Here is a 16,993-nt window from a genome sequence, read left to right as displayed (position 1 = left end):
GGAGAAATTACAACTGACAATACAGAAATACAAATAAGCCTAAGAGATTACAGTTGACCCTTATATAATGTGGGACTTAGGGGTACTAACCTATCACCCAGTCAAAAATTTGCATGTAACTTATAGTCTGCCCACTGTATCCCCAGTTCCACATCCATGGATTCAATCAACCATGGGTCATATAGTACTGTAGTATGCATTTATTGAAAAAAATCTGTATGTAAGTGGACCCATACAGTTCAAACACATGTTGCTCAAGGGTCAACCCTACTATGAACAGTTATACACCAATAAAATGGACAACCTAGACAAAGTGGACTAATTCCTAGAAATCAATTTGTAAAGATTGAATCAGGAAGAAATAGTAAATATGAACAGACCAATTACTAGTAATGAAATTGAATCAGTAACAAAAAAGAAAAACTCCCAATAAACAAAAGTCCAGGACCAGATGGCTTCACAGGTGTACTCTACAAAACATTTGAAGAAGAGTTAATACCTATCCTTCTAAAACTATTCCAATGAAAAAGAACATATATAAATCACTATGTTATACACCAGAAAGTAACACAACATTGTAAATCCACTATACTTCAATCTAAAATGATAAAACTATTCCAAAAAACTGAAGAGGAAGGCATGCTTCCAAACTCAGTTGTATAAGGCCACCATCAGAGGAAGGTATAGCTCAAAGTGGTAGAGCACATGCTTAGCATGAACAAGGTCACGGGTTCAATCACCCATAAAAAAAGTAAATAAATAAATAAACATAATTACCTCCCTCCCTCACACACACACACAAAAAAAACCTATAAGGCCACCATCACCCTGATACCACAACTAGACAAAGACACCAGACATGAAAGGAAGGAAGGAAGGAAGGAAGGAAGGAAGAAAGAAAGTTACAGGCTAATATCATTGATGAACATACATGTAAAGATCCCCAAAATATTAGCAAATCAAATTCAGCAACACATTAAAAGGATCATACACCATGATCAAATGGAATGTATCCCAGGAATGCAAAGATGGTTTAATAGTCACAATTCAATCAATGTGATATTCTACATAAACAAACTGAAGAATAAAAATCATATGATCTTTTCAATAGATGCAGAAAAAGCTTTTGACAAAATTCAACATTCATTTATGATAAGAACTCTCAACAAAGAAAGTGGGTATAGAGGGAACATACCTTAACAAAATAAAGGCCATGTATGACAAAACCAGAGCCACAGCATACTCTAAAGGAAAAGCTAAAAGCATCTTCTCTAAGAGCAGGAACAAAGATGCCCACTCTAGCCACTTTTATGCAACATAATATTGGAAGGCATAGGCACAACAAACAAGAAAAAGAAATTTTAAAAATCCAAATTAGAAGTAAAGAAATAAAACTGTCAGTCTCTGTAGATGACATGTTACTATATAGAAAATCCTGAAGATTTTCTACGAAAAAACTACTAGAACTAGTAAACAAATTTGATAAAGTAGCAGGATACAAAATTAATATACAGAAATCTGTTGTATTTCTATACACCAACAATGAACTATCGCAAAGAGAAATTAAGAAAACAATTCCATATACAAATTGCATCAAAAAGAACAAAATACCTAGTAATAAATATAACCAAAGTGGTAAAAGACTTGTACTCTTAAAACTATGACATTGATGAAAAAAATTGAAGACAATGTAAATAAATGAAATATATATCACATTCATAAATTAGAATAATTAATATTGTTCAAGTGACCATACTACCCAAGGCAATCTACAGATTCCATGCAACATCTATCAAAATACCAAAGGCATTTTCCATAGAGCTAGAACAAATAATTCTAAATTCTGTATGGAAACACAAAAGAACTTCAATAGCCAAAGTCATCTTGGTAAAGAACAAAAAACCTGGAGGTATCAAGCTTGCTGTTTTCAAATTATACTATAAAGACACAGTAATCAAAACAGTACGGCACAGAACTAGCTGCATAGATCAAACGAAAGAACAGAGAGCCCAGAAATGAACCTATGCTTATATGGTCAATTAATCTACAACAAAGGAAGCAAAAATATACAATGGAGAAAAGACAGTGTCTTCAATACATGATGTTGGGAAAACTGGACAACTATGTGCAAAAGAATCAAACTGGACCACTTTCTCATATCAAGTAAAAAATAAAGTCAAAATGGATTAAAGACTTAAATGTAAGAGCTGAAAGAAGAAATGTAAGACCTCCAAGAAGAAAACATAGGCAGTATGCTTGACCTTGATGAGTCTTAGCAATATTTTTTTGGATCTGTTGCCTCAGGCGAGGGTAACAAAAAGCAAAACTAAAAAAACAGGACTATATCAAACTTTTAAAAAAAAAATAGTGAAGGAACCTATCAACAAAGCGAAAAGCACACTACTGAATGGGAGAATGTATTTACAAATGATATATCCGATAAGGGGTTAATATCTAAAATATACAAAGAACTCATACAACTCAAAAAAACAAACCACCCTGCTGGAGAAGGTGTGGAGAAAAGGGAACCCTCCTACACTGCTGAGGGGAATGTAATTTGGTGCAACCATTATGGAAAACAGTATGGAGATTCCTCAAAAAACGAAAAATAGACTTACGGTATGATCCAGCAATCCCAGTCCTGAGCATGTATCTGGAGAGAACTCTAATATGAAAAGATACATGCACCCCAATGGTCATAGCAGCACTATATACAATAGCCAAGACATTGAAGCAACCTAAATGTCCATCGACAGAAGTTGTGGTATATTTATACAATGGAATACTACTCAGCCATAAAAAAGAATAAAATAATGCCATTTGTAGCAACGTGGATGGACCTAGAGATCGTCATTCAAAGTGAAGTAAGCCAGAACAAGAAAGAAAAATACCATATGATATCAAAAAAAAAAAGGACAAAAAAGGACATTATGAACTCATCTACAAACAGAAACAGACTTGCAGACATAGTAAACAATCTTATGGTTACTGGGAAAGGGGGTGGGAAGGGATAAATTTGGGAGTTTGAGATTTACAATTGTTAGCCACTATATATAAAAATAGATTTTAAAAAAGTTTTTGCTGTATAGCATAGGGAACTGTGTTCAATATCTTGTAATAATCTTTAATGAAAAAGACATGAAAATGAATATATGTATGTATATGCATGACTGGGACATTGTGCTGTACACTAGAAATTGATACATTGTAACTGATGGTACCTCAATAAAAAAAAAAACCTGATTAAAAAGTGCATGAAGGTTCTGAATAGACATTTTCCACAGAAGACACAGAGATGGACAACAGACATATGAAAAGATGCTCTACATCATTAATCATCAGGGAAATGCAAATTAAAACCACAATGAGATATCACCTCATATCTGTCAGAATGGCTATCATCAAAAAGACAACAAATAACAAGTGTTGGCAAGGACATGGAGAAAAGGGAACCCTCTTGCACTGTTGATAGGGAAAACTGTATGGAGGGGCCTTAAAAAATTAAAAATAGAGAACTGTCACATAAACAAGAAATTTCACTTCTGGGTATTTAGCCAAAGAAAACAAAAACACTAATTAGAAAAGTTATATGCCCATTCACGTTTATTGCAGCATTATTTATAATAGCCTAGTTATGGAAGCAATCAAAGTGTCCACTGATAATTGAATGGATGAAGAAGATGTAGTATTGATCTACAATGGAATACTACTCAGCCATAAAAAATGAAATGTTGCCATTTGTGATAACATAGATGGATCTGGAGGGTATTATGCTAAGTGAAATAAGTCAGACACAGAAAGACAGATATTGTATAATCTCACTTATATCTGAAAAAACAAAATGAAAACAGACATAGATACTTAGAACATTCAGGTGACTGAAGGAGGTAGGTGAGGGGGCAGACGAAATAGGTGAAGGGGATTGAGAGGTACTAAACTCAAGTTATAAAATAAATACATTACAGGGATGTAACATACAACATGAGAAATATGGTCAATAATATTATAATCACTTTGTATAGGGACAGATGGTTACTAGACTTATTGCGGTGGTAATTTCATAATGCATGCAAATGTCAAATCGCTATGTAATATATCTGAACCTAACATAATATAGTATGTCAACTATATTTCAATTAAAAAAAGAACGAGTTTGATATCAATTGTCAATAACTATCATATTATAGACAGGTAGAGTGGTAACACAAGTGATATGTATTTACCATCCCTGAGTTAGTAAATGCAACGTCTGTTAAAAAAAGATCAATCATAGTTTACACCAAAGGGAACAAATACAAAGGAAAAAAAAAGTAAAGTTGTTTTGTCTAGTGCAAAGAGTATTAAGAAAAAATACACAAAACTTGGAAATAGGCAGAAGAGATTATTGGGGTCCTTTCAATAGAATGCAGGATGTAATTTAGCAGACCCTCTGGGAATTATCTGATTATGTAGGAATGTGCATCTTAATTTGACTCTACTGACTAGGCTATTTTAGAACTTCATGGGGGTAGTAGTTAACTTGTAGGAAAACTGGAAACAAAGCAATTGCTCATCCGATCAGAGGACAGTGCAAATGATTCCTGTCCTGACCAATATAAACACAAATCTTTTGGTAGAAATTTAATTGTTTTTCATCTGGTAAAAAACATAACCCCAAATATTATGTCTCCCACCTTGTAGGAGTTTTCATCTATTGATAAATTTATTTCAGCATAACTTTGACTATTTAAGTTCTCTTTGACTTTTTCTTTGAACCAGTCTTGATATCTTATATGTTCTCTCATTAATTAATAAACTGAATAATATTTGAAATACTTCCCTTCATATTTGAATGAGTCATGTTTTTAACTTTTTGAAAATTATAGCAAGAATGTGTATAAAAAAGTAATAATAAGCTAGATAAGTGAGGGAAGAGTTGCAGAGGACCTAATAACAGGTAACAAAAGGACACCAAAGGAGTGCCACCATGCAGTCAACAAACATCTATGCTGTTCTAGGATGATGAAATGGTGACTGAACATTTATTACTAAGGTTGTGCTTGTGCCTATGTGGGCTAACTCTGTCCCCTTTTCAAAAGCATTTTCTAAAGCTGTAAGGATCATGAAGAAGTAGCAACTTGCCTATAAAGAACTGCTAAGACCTACTGTATATTCAATTTCTTATAATGAGCCGTAATGGAAAAGAAACTGAAAAAATATATATGTATGTATATGTATAACTAAATTGCTTTGCTGTACACCTGAAACTAACACTGTAAATTGACTACATTGGAATAAAAAATAAGAATACAAAAAGAAAAAAGAAATGCTAGAGAAGTGGGGAATCCAGCAGAATATAGTACTATGGAAGCCTAAGGAAGAAAGAACCCAGGTGAGAACAACCCTTCGTGTAGAATGCTGCCAAAATGTCAAGTAAGATAAGGTCTGAAAAGTGTCCATTTGTTCATTTATTCAATAAATATTTACTGGCTATTTAGCATATGCCAAGAACTGTATTAGGCATGGGGATACAGTAATACACAAAACCAAAATAATCCCTGCTGACATTGAGTATAATGGAAGAGACAGACTAATAGATTAAATAGCTAATTTAAGAAATATGTATTTAGAGATTCCAGTGCCAGCCAAGAAGGCGTAGTCCACTAAAGCCTATCTTTACTGCTGATTATACCTAAATACTCTGGATGAAACACAAAAAGCAAGTACCTTAGCAAGAAAGTAAACAAAAACAACATTGGGGACAAGAGTCAAACTTGGAAAAGGGACCCATACAGAAGTGAGTTTCCTCTTTCGTGTGTGTGCATGTGTGTGTGTTTGTGTGTGTGTTTTACCTGAGGGTGGGTGCCCAGTGAAGCTGTGGTAGTGGCCCCGTGGGCAACTAAAACTCCTAGAGAAACCCTATCTTTGTAGACAGAGGAACTGAGAAAACAGGTCCCTGGGGCTCAAAGATTTGTGGGGGGAAAATCCCCATTTTTTTTCCACTCTGTTTTTCTCTTGCTGTAGCATAGGCAAGTAAAATTCCTTAGAGAAACCCCATCATTCCAGCTATAGGAGGAGAGAGACAGGAAACTGAGGAGAATCTGAGAGAGAAGAGAACTGGAAAAAGACTTCTCCTATTTTTGTTCTGTATGAATCAGCCTATGTCCAGGGCTCATTTCTAAGGGACACATACACAGAACATCCCAAAGCAGCAAGCAAAGTCCTTGAGAACTGAACCACAATATAAAGCGAAACACAAGTCTGAGACTAATCCCTGAGTAGCACAGAAGTAGGACAGAACTACCCTGATGTTGGAACCTCTAGGGGAAAAAAGGCAAGACAGACTTTGTAGTCTCAATCCAACCAAGATGACTAAGTGCTGAAAAGAACAACAAAAATCAATGCACTTCAGAGGATTTTAATGGGACTCAGAATGTAACAATATGACATTCAGAATGTCCCATGGGAGTTCTGATGGGCATTAACATGTCCTACTTTAATGTACTGCTCAAATTTCCATAGTGAGTTCCACAGAGCTGTGCCCCATAAGGCACCCCTTTAAAAGACCAGGTTTTCATTGCCCTTCATCGGTCATCATCTACAAGTTGGTAAATACCAAAACTTACAGGCTTTTATCATTGTTCAATTCTCCCGTCACTGCTAAGAAAACAGCATGCAATTCAGTCCACCTACCTGATTTGTTTTTACTTTCTTTGATCAGAATGGTGGCCTTCCAAACAGGATGCTGTTTACCTTACAACTACCATCCACAAATCAAGCAGCTCTTTGTTGGTCAGCTGAGAGCTATTTATAGGGAACTGCCCAAGTGATGACAGAATCTGGTGGCTCCTCATATAGTTTCAAAGTTAATCCTAGGGGAAAAGAGGCTCCCTGCTTATGAGCACATGATCCCTGCATTCCACAGGTAGCATGGTGTTGTGTAAACTACTTCCATTTTATGAAGGAACTCTTCCGGACATTGCCCAACCCGGTAAGAGTGTCTTTTCAACAGCATCCAAGATACCGTAGGAATTTCAGATTTCAAGATTATTTTCTACTCTTTAGCCATAGGGGTAGTTTTAATTAATGTCTGATAACAAGCTTGTAATTGCCCCTTAGATGGGAATTCTCTAGACTAAAATCCTCGTAGTCAGTGCTAGGAGGTGCTCACAGACTTGCAATAAACTCCAATCTATACTCTACACTGAGCTACTGTACAGAGACTTTGTATCGGCACTCCAGTTTGTGTTCTATACTGTTTGGACTCAGGTAGTCTTATTGGTATCCATTTAGCATGTCCAAATAACACTGCCTGAAGAGCCGATATACATGTGTCGTGTTTTATAATACTAGGTAGGTGACATGTTCCCCAGTGAAACACAATGTTCATCCCCCTAATACAAGCAGGTAAAAGAAACCCAACAAAAAGCCTGTGCAAACATACCAATTCTCTTTCAAACTTTCACCTCAATCCTATTAACCCTTACAATCCTCTGTAGCCTCCATCAACAGATTCTGCTTTTATAATACTAATTAGAAGAGGCATTCCCCAGACAAACATACTCATTCCCATTAACTATTCAGATAAAGGAGACACAATTTCTTTATATAAAACCTGTTTAAATATTCCAATTTTATAATCCTATCAACTCTTACATTTCTACAATCTCTCAATCTGATTGAAGTCCAGATTAGGGCTTTCTATACCACAGTTCATGGGGCTCTGATATAAAGGAGTTCCAGAAATATCTCTACCCCTTGACCACTTTATACACACAAATGCATATGGCTTTGAGGGTCAGGCCAGAAGACCCTGGTCCCTTCATAAATCTTTACCTTGGAGAAGGTCAGGTAGGTTAATACCTGACCATCACCCCCGGCAAGTGTGGGTAGGGTTTCTCAAGGTAATATATGACTTCTGGATTTTTAAATTCTTCCAAACTAAATTAAATAGAGCAGACTTGTTTGGGGCCTTAAAATGTTGGGGGACTAGCAGTGGGTCCTACTGGTCCACCCAAGTTTGTATCAACACCTTCATTTCAACACCATCAATGTCTACCACATTTATCCCACTTCATATAAAGACTTCCACTCTACCCAAATAAGCCCTTCTGTCTCACTCCCATTTCCTTGTTAATTACTCTAATGATCTTGGTTTCAGTAAGACCCATACTCAAAAGCAGAGATGGCAAACCTAACAGGACTTCTCAAGATAGTTTGATTTTGCAGCAGTAAGAGTTATATGGAGTGTCTATGTAACAGGGGCCTCCTTAATCACAGCATCTACCATAACCTGAGTAATGGGCATATTCAGTGGGGGAACATCTCAGTCATCATAAAACCAGTCTCACATGGCTTGCATACAAAACATTAGCAGCTGCTTCATCTGGGGTGTTCTACTTGGTGACTACAGGGGGAGTTAGGTGGTCCCCCTTCTCAGGATAAACACACTTTACAATGGTTTTTGTCCAGTCCATGAGGCTGACTGTTCCTTCTCAAATAATCTCCTGTGTGTCTGGATCGTGTATAGCCATCTGTGATTGTTTAACAGTGAGCTCTGGGTCCTGTATCAACCCAAACAACTCTTTTACTCTGTAGCATTTAAAACCAAAGGTATTGCTAATTTAGTTATTCTCACAATCCATTTTAGTAAAGGTTCTACAGAAAGCTAATGATACTGATCTACAAAATGAGACAGTTCCTCCACACTAAATCCTTTGGTTTCAATAGTTTCTAAAACCCGCATGTAGACTACATTCTTGGCAACAGAGGTATTAGAGGCAATTTTTGTTGTTCTGGCATAATTTTTCCCTTTGAGGCTAGTGGCCAAAACTCAGATCAACCAAAATCTAAGTAAATCAACCCAAATCTGAGCAACAAGGCCTGACCCAGCACTTTCTTCCATTTTGGCTATTACAGATAACAATAACCAGGGGATTATAAGGTTAGCATGCTTCTTATTATTTTGCATTTCCTTACATATCCAATAAGCCAACTCCTTAGGAGTCAGGTGTACCACCATTTCTAAATCCCATGGGTAATTTTTAGTAACTGATTGCAGTGTAGCTGCAGTTTCATACCATGGGTTGACTAGGTAGCCATATGGGGATTAAGAGGTTCCACATTCCCCATTTTTTTGGCTTTTCCTTTCATAAACCACATGTTTGCTTAAGCCAGGAGCCATTCTACATTCTAGCAAATCCCATTTCTCTGACACCAACTAAAGGAAAACTGTTTCTCTACTACCCACAGAACACTTCTGACACAAAGCACGTTTTTTTTCACCAAATCAGCTAATTTTTCAACTCTCTGGACACCAACTGGGTGTCCTATAACTTAATTCAATTCTACTTTGGGAAGTGTCAGATTCCACAGGTGTAAGATTCATAAGACTGCCCTTAATTTAGACACCAGTCACAATTATCAAAAATACCCCAAATTTGATGAAAGACATAAATTTACAAATCTACTGAAATTCAAGAAGCCTAGCAAATCTTAAACCGTATAAACTTATAGAAAACCACTCCCAAAGACATCATAATAAAACTGCTAGATATACAAATATAAAATCATTATTTTGTACACTAATATAATGCTGTATGTCAATTATATCTCAATTTAAGAAAATGCTGGAAGCCCAAGGCAAAGAAAAATTCTTGACAGCAGCTAGAGGAAAATAATACACTACATATAGAGGAACAATGACTTGAATGACTGTGAATTTCTTATTAGAAATCCTGTGAAAAGCCAAAACAATTCTGTACCTAGAACTAGATGTCAATCAAAATATCCTTCAATGATGAAGATAAAATAAAGACATTACCAGATGAATGGAAACAAAGAGAATACACTGCCAGCAGACCTGCCCTAACAGAAATCCTAAAAAAAGTTCTTCAGGACAAAGGGAAATGATATCAGAGAGAAACCTGGAACTTGAAGGATGAAATACAAGCATAAGAAATGTAAATATCTAGATAAATATGAAACACTCTTTTGATTTCCTTAAGTTCTTTAAAATCTCTATGACTGTTATAAGCAAAAATTATAACAGTTTGATACAATTTTCAAAGGATATAGATGTAACAAACATGACAATTATAAGAGAAAAGAAGAAAATAAAGGGACCTACCCATATGGATGTAAGATTTTGACATTTTATAAAAGATTAGCTCCAAGTAGACTGTGAAAGGTTAGGGATGTATATTATAATTCTTGGAGTAACCACTAAAGAACAATAAATCTCCAAGAAAATATACAAATGACCAACAAGCATATGAAAAGATGCTCAACATCACTAATCATCATGGAAATACAAATCAAAACCACAATGGTTACATGTCACATATCTCAACAGAGCTGGATAAAAGGAAACCACAATGAGGTCTCAATTCACATTCATCAGGACAGCTACTATAAAAGACAGAAAAAGAAAAAAGAAAAGAAAGGGAAAAAAAAGGAAAGAAGGAAGAGAAAAGCAAAGAATAGGTGTTGGTGAGGATGTGGAGAAATTAAAAACCCTTGTGCAGTGTTGGTGAGAATGTAAAATGATGCAGCTGTTATGGAAAACAGTATGGCAGTTCCTCAAAAAATTAAAAATTGATACAGCAATTCCACTTTGGGTGTATATCCAAAAGAACTGAAAGCAGGATCTCAAAGAGATATTTGCATACCCATATTTACAGCAGATTATTCATAATAGTCTAAAGGCAGAAGCAACCCAAGTGTCCATAGATAGATGAATGGATAAAATAATGCAATATATACAGTGGAATATTATTCAGCTTTAAAAAAGAAAGGAAATTCTGATACCTGCTATAAAATGGAAGAACTTTGGGGACATTATGCTAAGTGAAATAAGCCAGTCACAAAGACAAATACTGCATGATTCCACTTACATGAGGTATCTAGAGTAGACAAATTCAGAGAAAGTAGAATGGTGTTTGTCAGGGGGTGGGAGAGAGAGAATGGGGGGTCGTTGCTTAATGGGTATAGAGTTTCAGTTTTGCAAGATGAAAAGTTCTGGAGATTGGTTGCACAAGGTGAATACACTTAACAACACTGAACTGCACATTTAAAAATAGTTAAGAAAGTAAAGTTTATGTTACGTGTATTTTACTACAATTAAAAATAAGAAACTGAAAAAAAAAATCTATAAAGAGAGCTAACCAAAAAACCAATAGATAAATTACAACAGAATACTAAAAATACCCAAATAATCCAAAAGAAAAGCAGAAAAATGGAATAGAGAAACAAAAAAGACGAACAGAAAGCAAAATAAGAAAATGGTAACTTAATTCCAACTATATCAATAACTACACTAAATGTAAATGGTCTAAATACACCAATTAAAAGCAGAAATTGTCAAGCTGGATTTCTTTTTAAAGATTCAATGAAAAGAAAAGCAGCAATCCACAGATAGGTTAAGAAAGGATGGAAAAAGACGTAACATGAAAACACTAATCAAAGAAGTGGAGTTGCTATGTATTACAATGGATAAAGAGGAATATTACCACACTATTAAAGGGATCAAATTACCAAGAAGATATAAGAATTCTAATTGTGTATGGAACTAAAAACAGATCTTCAAAATACATGAAGAAAAAACTGAAAGAACTGAAAGGATAAATAGACAAATTCATAATTATTCTTGGAGACTTCAGTACTTCTCTCAGCAATGGATAGAATAAGCAGACAGAAAATCAGTGAAAAAATTGAGAAGACCTGAACAATACTATCCATCAACTTTGACCTCATAAGACATTTGTAGAACACTCTACCCAACAACAGCACAATACAAACACTTTTCAAGTGCACCTGGAACATTCATCAAGACATATTCTAAGTCATAATACAAATTTCAAAGAATTGAAATCATAAGGAGCATGTTCTCTGAATATATCAGAATTAAATTAGAAATAAATAATAGAAAGATACCTGGAAAAGTCACAAATATTTTAAAATTAAACCACACACTTCTAAATATGGATCAAAGAAGAAGTCACAAGGAAAATTAGAAAATATTTTTGAACTGAGTTAAAATAAAAATACAACATATCAAAATTTATGAAATTCAGTTAAAAAAGTGCTTAGAGGGAAATACATACAATTATATGCTTAAATTAGGAAAAAAAAAGATCTTATTGATTTAACTTAAACTTTTCCTTTAGAAATCAGATAAAAAAGAGCAAATTAAATCCAAAGCAAACCAAAGAAAATAATAAAGAGTAGAAATCATTAAAATTAAAAACAAGAAAACAACAGAGAAAAGTAAGTAAAACCAAAATAAATAAATTTATTGAATATATCAATAAAATCTATAAACTTCTAGCCATACTGTCCAGGGGGAAAAAAAAAAACCAAGAAGACACATTACCAAAATTAAGAATGAAAGAGGTAGCATAATTACAGACACTACAGATATTTAAAAGATAATAAGGGAATATTATAAGCAATTTTATGCCAATTCATTCATAGGCATGAACTACAAAAGCTCACTCAAGAAGATGTATATAACTTGAATAATCCTATACTAAGGAAATTAAATTTGTAGTTTAAAACCTTTCCATAAAGAAAATTCTAAGCCAAACAGCTTCACTGGCAAATTCTACCAAATTAAAGATTAAGAAATAATACTAATTCTATACAATCTTTCCTGAAAACAGAAAAGGAGGAGACATTTCCAATTCAGGCTGGCATGACCTTGTTATCAAAACCAGATAAAGATATTAGATGAAAGGCAGTATCTCCCATAAACATAGATGCAAAAATTCACCACAAAATATTAGTAAATCATATTGTATTGTACAACATGGGGAATATAGCCAGTATTTTATAGTAACTATAAATGGAGTATAACCTTTAAAAATTTGTGAATCAATATATTGTATACTTGTAACATATAATATTGTACATCAACTACACTTCAATTTTAAAAATATGATATTGTAAAATACATAAATTTAAAATGGAAGAAAAATAAAGATAAAAATAAAATCAAAACAAAATTCTTAGTAAACTAGAAGAAGAACTGAACTGATCTAACCTGAAAACATCTACAGAAGAAAAACTAGAGCTAACACTTATCAGTGAAAAACTGAAGATCTTCCCCCTAAAATCAGGAAAAAGGCAAGGATGTCTACTCTCACCATTCCTATTCAACATGTTAGTGGCATTTCCAGCCAAAATGATAAAGAAAAGGCATACAGACTGCAAAGGAAGAGACTATCTCTATTTGTAGATAATGCTAAGTACAAAATACCAACAAATCTAAAAAAAAAAAGCTCCCAAATCTAATAAATGAGAATGGGCAATGCCATTCAAAGCCACAGCTTTTACTTCAAATTTTTAATCTCCAGATCTTTACATCAAATTGCCAACTGGATATCTTCACCTGTATGTCCGAAGAACTCCTAAGACTGAGTACTTCCAAAGCTGAATTTATTGTTATCCTTCCAGACTTGGTCTTTAAAAAAATACATTTTCTATTCTCTTGTAATACAACCTATTACTTGTTCTAATATTTATACTTGTTCTAATACTTGTAGCTTTCCAATATTGATTAATCCATCAACCCAAGTTACAAAATGGAAATTCATCTTAGATTTCTTCTTACCCACTCCACATCTACTTGGTCACCTAGGGTACCAATTAACTTTTGTTATGAAACCATCTGCTCCAAATCTGGAGGCTTAAAACAAAATCTTATTTCTTGTGATTCTGTGGGTTGACTGGCTGATTCTTCTGGTCTGAACCATCTTAGTTGGGTTTGGATGGTCTAGGATGGCCTCATACATATGTTTGAGGCCTCAACTGGGAAGGCTGAGATGGTTGGGACACCTGGGGCCTCTCTCCAAGTGGTCCCTCATTTTCTAAGAGGTTAGCCCTAATCTGATTACATGGTGATAGAAGAGTTGCCAGCAATAAAAGAGGAAGTCCCACTGTGTAAATATTTTTCAAGCCTCTGCTAAATTACAATTGCTTTCATCCCAGGGGTCAAAGAGAGGACTAACCAAGGGTACGGATACAGGTAGTCATGAAAACATAATTCAAAATGAGGGGCATAAAACTGTAAAGATCTACCACATTTAATTCTATCGATTTTATCTCCTCTCTCCAATCTCATTCTTCCTCTAGAATCCCAATTCACTAAGGAGTTCAAGACTTCTCAGGTTTTACCTCAACTACTTGTAATAATCTCCCAATTGAGCTTGCATTGCTCTAAGTTATTAGCATGTGAATTTCCTGGAAAACAAAAATCTGGTCACATAACTCTTCTGCTTAAAACTCAATAGTTTCCCTCTGGCCACTAGAATAAACTAAAGAATAAATTCCTAAATGGGACCCATAAACTTTCATTTTCTAGCCCCTCTTTACTCTTACTCTTCCCTCATAAGCATCCTACTCTTTCAGAAACAAAGAACTAAGTCCTTCAAAGGGCTGTGGTATTTCAATACCATGACTTTACATATAATGTTGTTTCTATCTGGAATGTCCTATTACTACTTGTGTTCCAGCAAATTTCAACTTCTTCTTCAAGATTCTTCAAGATTCTTCAAGATTCTTCAAGATTCATCTCAAATGCCACAAATTTAAGGAAGCATTTCTTGTCTGTTGAAGTTAAATGCTCCCACTTCTTGCTTCTACTGCATCTCACACAACCTTCAATTATAGTGTTTATTCCCATAACTGTAATTACTTGTTTGGAGTCCTGTCTACCCACTGATTTCACTGTGGGATGGGGATTATGTCTTTTTTAACGTCTAGCTCTCCAACAATCTAGTACAATTCTTGACACTTAGCAAGCGCTCAGAAAATGCTTTTTGGATTAATCAGTTACAATGTTCATTTCCAACATTCCAGATGACAGTAGAAAGAAAATTTATCAGATAAGTCTGTCACTGTCAAATCTTGTCATCAATTCAGTACTCTTCTTGAAATGTTACTTTTCAGTCAAGTTACCTGAGTGGAATGCAGTTCCAAGCGTGCTAATGAACTTACAATGTGAACTAATATACCTTCAGTGGATTATGAATGTGTTAAAATGAAAATCTAAACATTATATTAAGAATATAAATATGCTAAATTTATAAATATATTAAAATTATCAATGTACTAAAACATATTGATGTCCCATTGTGGAAGTAGCTGGATTATGTGAGATTGTATCTCTTTTTCTGTTTCCTAAATTCTCATAAATTTTAAAATTTAAAATAAAAACATCCATATAGTAGTTGGAATGATACAATATACTATACAAATAAGTCTCTCTGAAAAATTCACTACAGACCAGAGTTTGGCTTCAGCCTTTACTACAGACTGAATGTTTGTGCCTCCCCAAATATTCATATGTTGAAATCCTAACCTCCAATGTGATACTGTAAGGAGACAGGGGTAGATGACTAGATTATTAACACAGAGTTCTCAGGAAGATTAGTTCCTTTATAAAAGAGATTCCAAAAAGCTTCCCCCCTCCCTCCCACCACATGAGGCCGCAGCCAGACACATTTGTCTATGAACCAGGAAGCAGGAACTCACCAGACACCAAGTCTGCTGCCACCTTGATCTCAGACTTCCCACGCTCTTGAACTGTGAGAAATAAATTTGTTGTTTATAAGCCATCCATCTATAGACTAAGACAGACTTACTGACCTAGAAACCTAATTTGCTGGGGAGACGTACATTAATGGGGCTCATGGAGACTTACACCAAAAAAAAAAAAAAAAGCCAGTATCTCAATTGACAGTGGGAAGCAGATCTAATACCGGTTGGTGGTATTGGGGGAGTGTCCTTCTAACCATGGGAAATGGTTTGCTAATAAAATTAATCTAATTTAACTACAGCCTCAAAATGGATAATTCAGGTTAAACAGTGGGTCCAGTTGTACTTAGATATGGGAAAAAATTAGGTGCAATTTCATAATTAATGAGTTTCAAAAATCACACACCAGCAAACTAACTCGGGCAAAGTTGTTGTGAATGGCTTTAAATCAGGCAGTGACCAGTAAAAAGCACAAAGTATCACTCTTTTCACTAGATATTCAACTCATGACATGTGTGTATATGTACGCATATTTATCCTGTCTAGTGAGGAAAGATTGCACCCGTCGCCCACGGCATGGAATATTTAATTTCAACATCTGTAGGAAGACTATAAAGAGTTATTTACTCCACGTTAATTTCAAGAAATAAAAGGTCAAAAACTTGAGGTTCAGAATGGAAAGGCTATCGGTGGTTGTGGGAGAAGGGGCAGATTCATGGAATACAAGTAATTATATTTTAGAATATACTTTGGCTGGGGATCAAAAGGCAAGGTTTCTTGTTTCTTTTGCTTAGTTTAAATTTTTCCTTAATAAACCTTTTCATTTTAGAACAGTTTTAGGTTAACAATTATAGCGAAGATAGTAAAGAGTTCCCCATACCCCCATACAAGGCAGGGCTTTTAAACTAACTTCTACTTCCACCTCCACCTATACTATTCCATACTTGTCTCCGCTTCTGATCTCCTCAGGTTTCGGGAGGGCCTAGGACACCCTGTGCAACTTGAGAGCTGTCATGAAAACCCAGTTCTGTTAAAACTTCACCGCCCAGCCACAACTGGGTCAGCTGAGCTCGCGGAAACCCGAAGGCTCCCGCCCCGCCCCGCCCCGCTCTTTGGGAGACGCGCCAACCCCTCGCCGACGTGGCTCCTCCAGCTCCGGTCCCAAGCGCGACCAAAACACCCCAGAGGCCAGACGAGCCGGGGGCGGGGCCGGGCCAGCCCCCAAGCTCAGGCTCCTCCCACGAGGGCAGGTTCCCGAAGCCAAAACATTTGTCACCTCAAAACGTCCAGAGCTCCGACGCCTGGGGCGGATGACACAGTACGCGCATACGTGAGGGCGCCTCACTGCTTAACGCAGACGCCGCAGGCAGTTCTCAGGCTCAGCCCTCTCTCCTCCACAGCCAACACCCGCGGCGGCCTCCGCCCCCACCGGTCGTCGCAGCCCGTCCGTCGGCGCGTCGCGCGGGGGCGGAGCGCG

At 35.8% G+C, this 16,993-nt stretch overlaps 1 long non-coding RNA gene across 3 annotated transcripts in view; it reads right to left on the bottom strand.

Annotated features, from left to right (window-relative positions):
- Nucleotides 1–16,974, bottom strand: part of LOC107034924 (uncharacterized) — a 131,386-nt gene extending 114,412 nt beyond the window's left edge. For all 3 annotated transcript variants that reach the window (XR_012060170.1, XR_012060169.1, XR_004193251.2), the window contains exons 1-2: nt 16,793–16,974; nt 15,514–15,564 (exon numbers count right to left, since the gene is read on the bottom strand). This is a non-coding gene — a long non-coding RNA (uncharacterized lncRNA). The remainder of the gene's footprint in view (nt 1–15,513; nt 15,565–16,792) is intronic.
- Nucleotides 16,975–16,993: the final 19 nt, after the last annotated feature.

This window comes from Vicugna pacos, chromosome 16 (genome assembly GCF_048564905.1).
Source record: "Vicugna pacos chromosome 16, VicPac4, whole genome shotgun sequence".
NCBI lineage: Eukaryota > Metazoa > Chordata > Mammalia > Artiodactyla > Camelidae > Vicugna > Vicugna pacos.
Note: the sequence above shows the minus strand (reverse complement) of the source record. Positions and strands in the feature narration are given on the sequence as shown.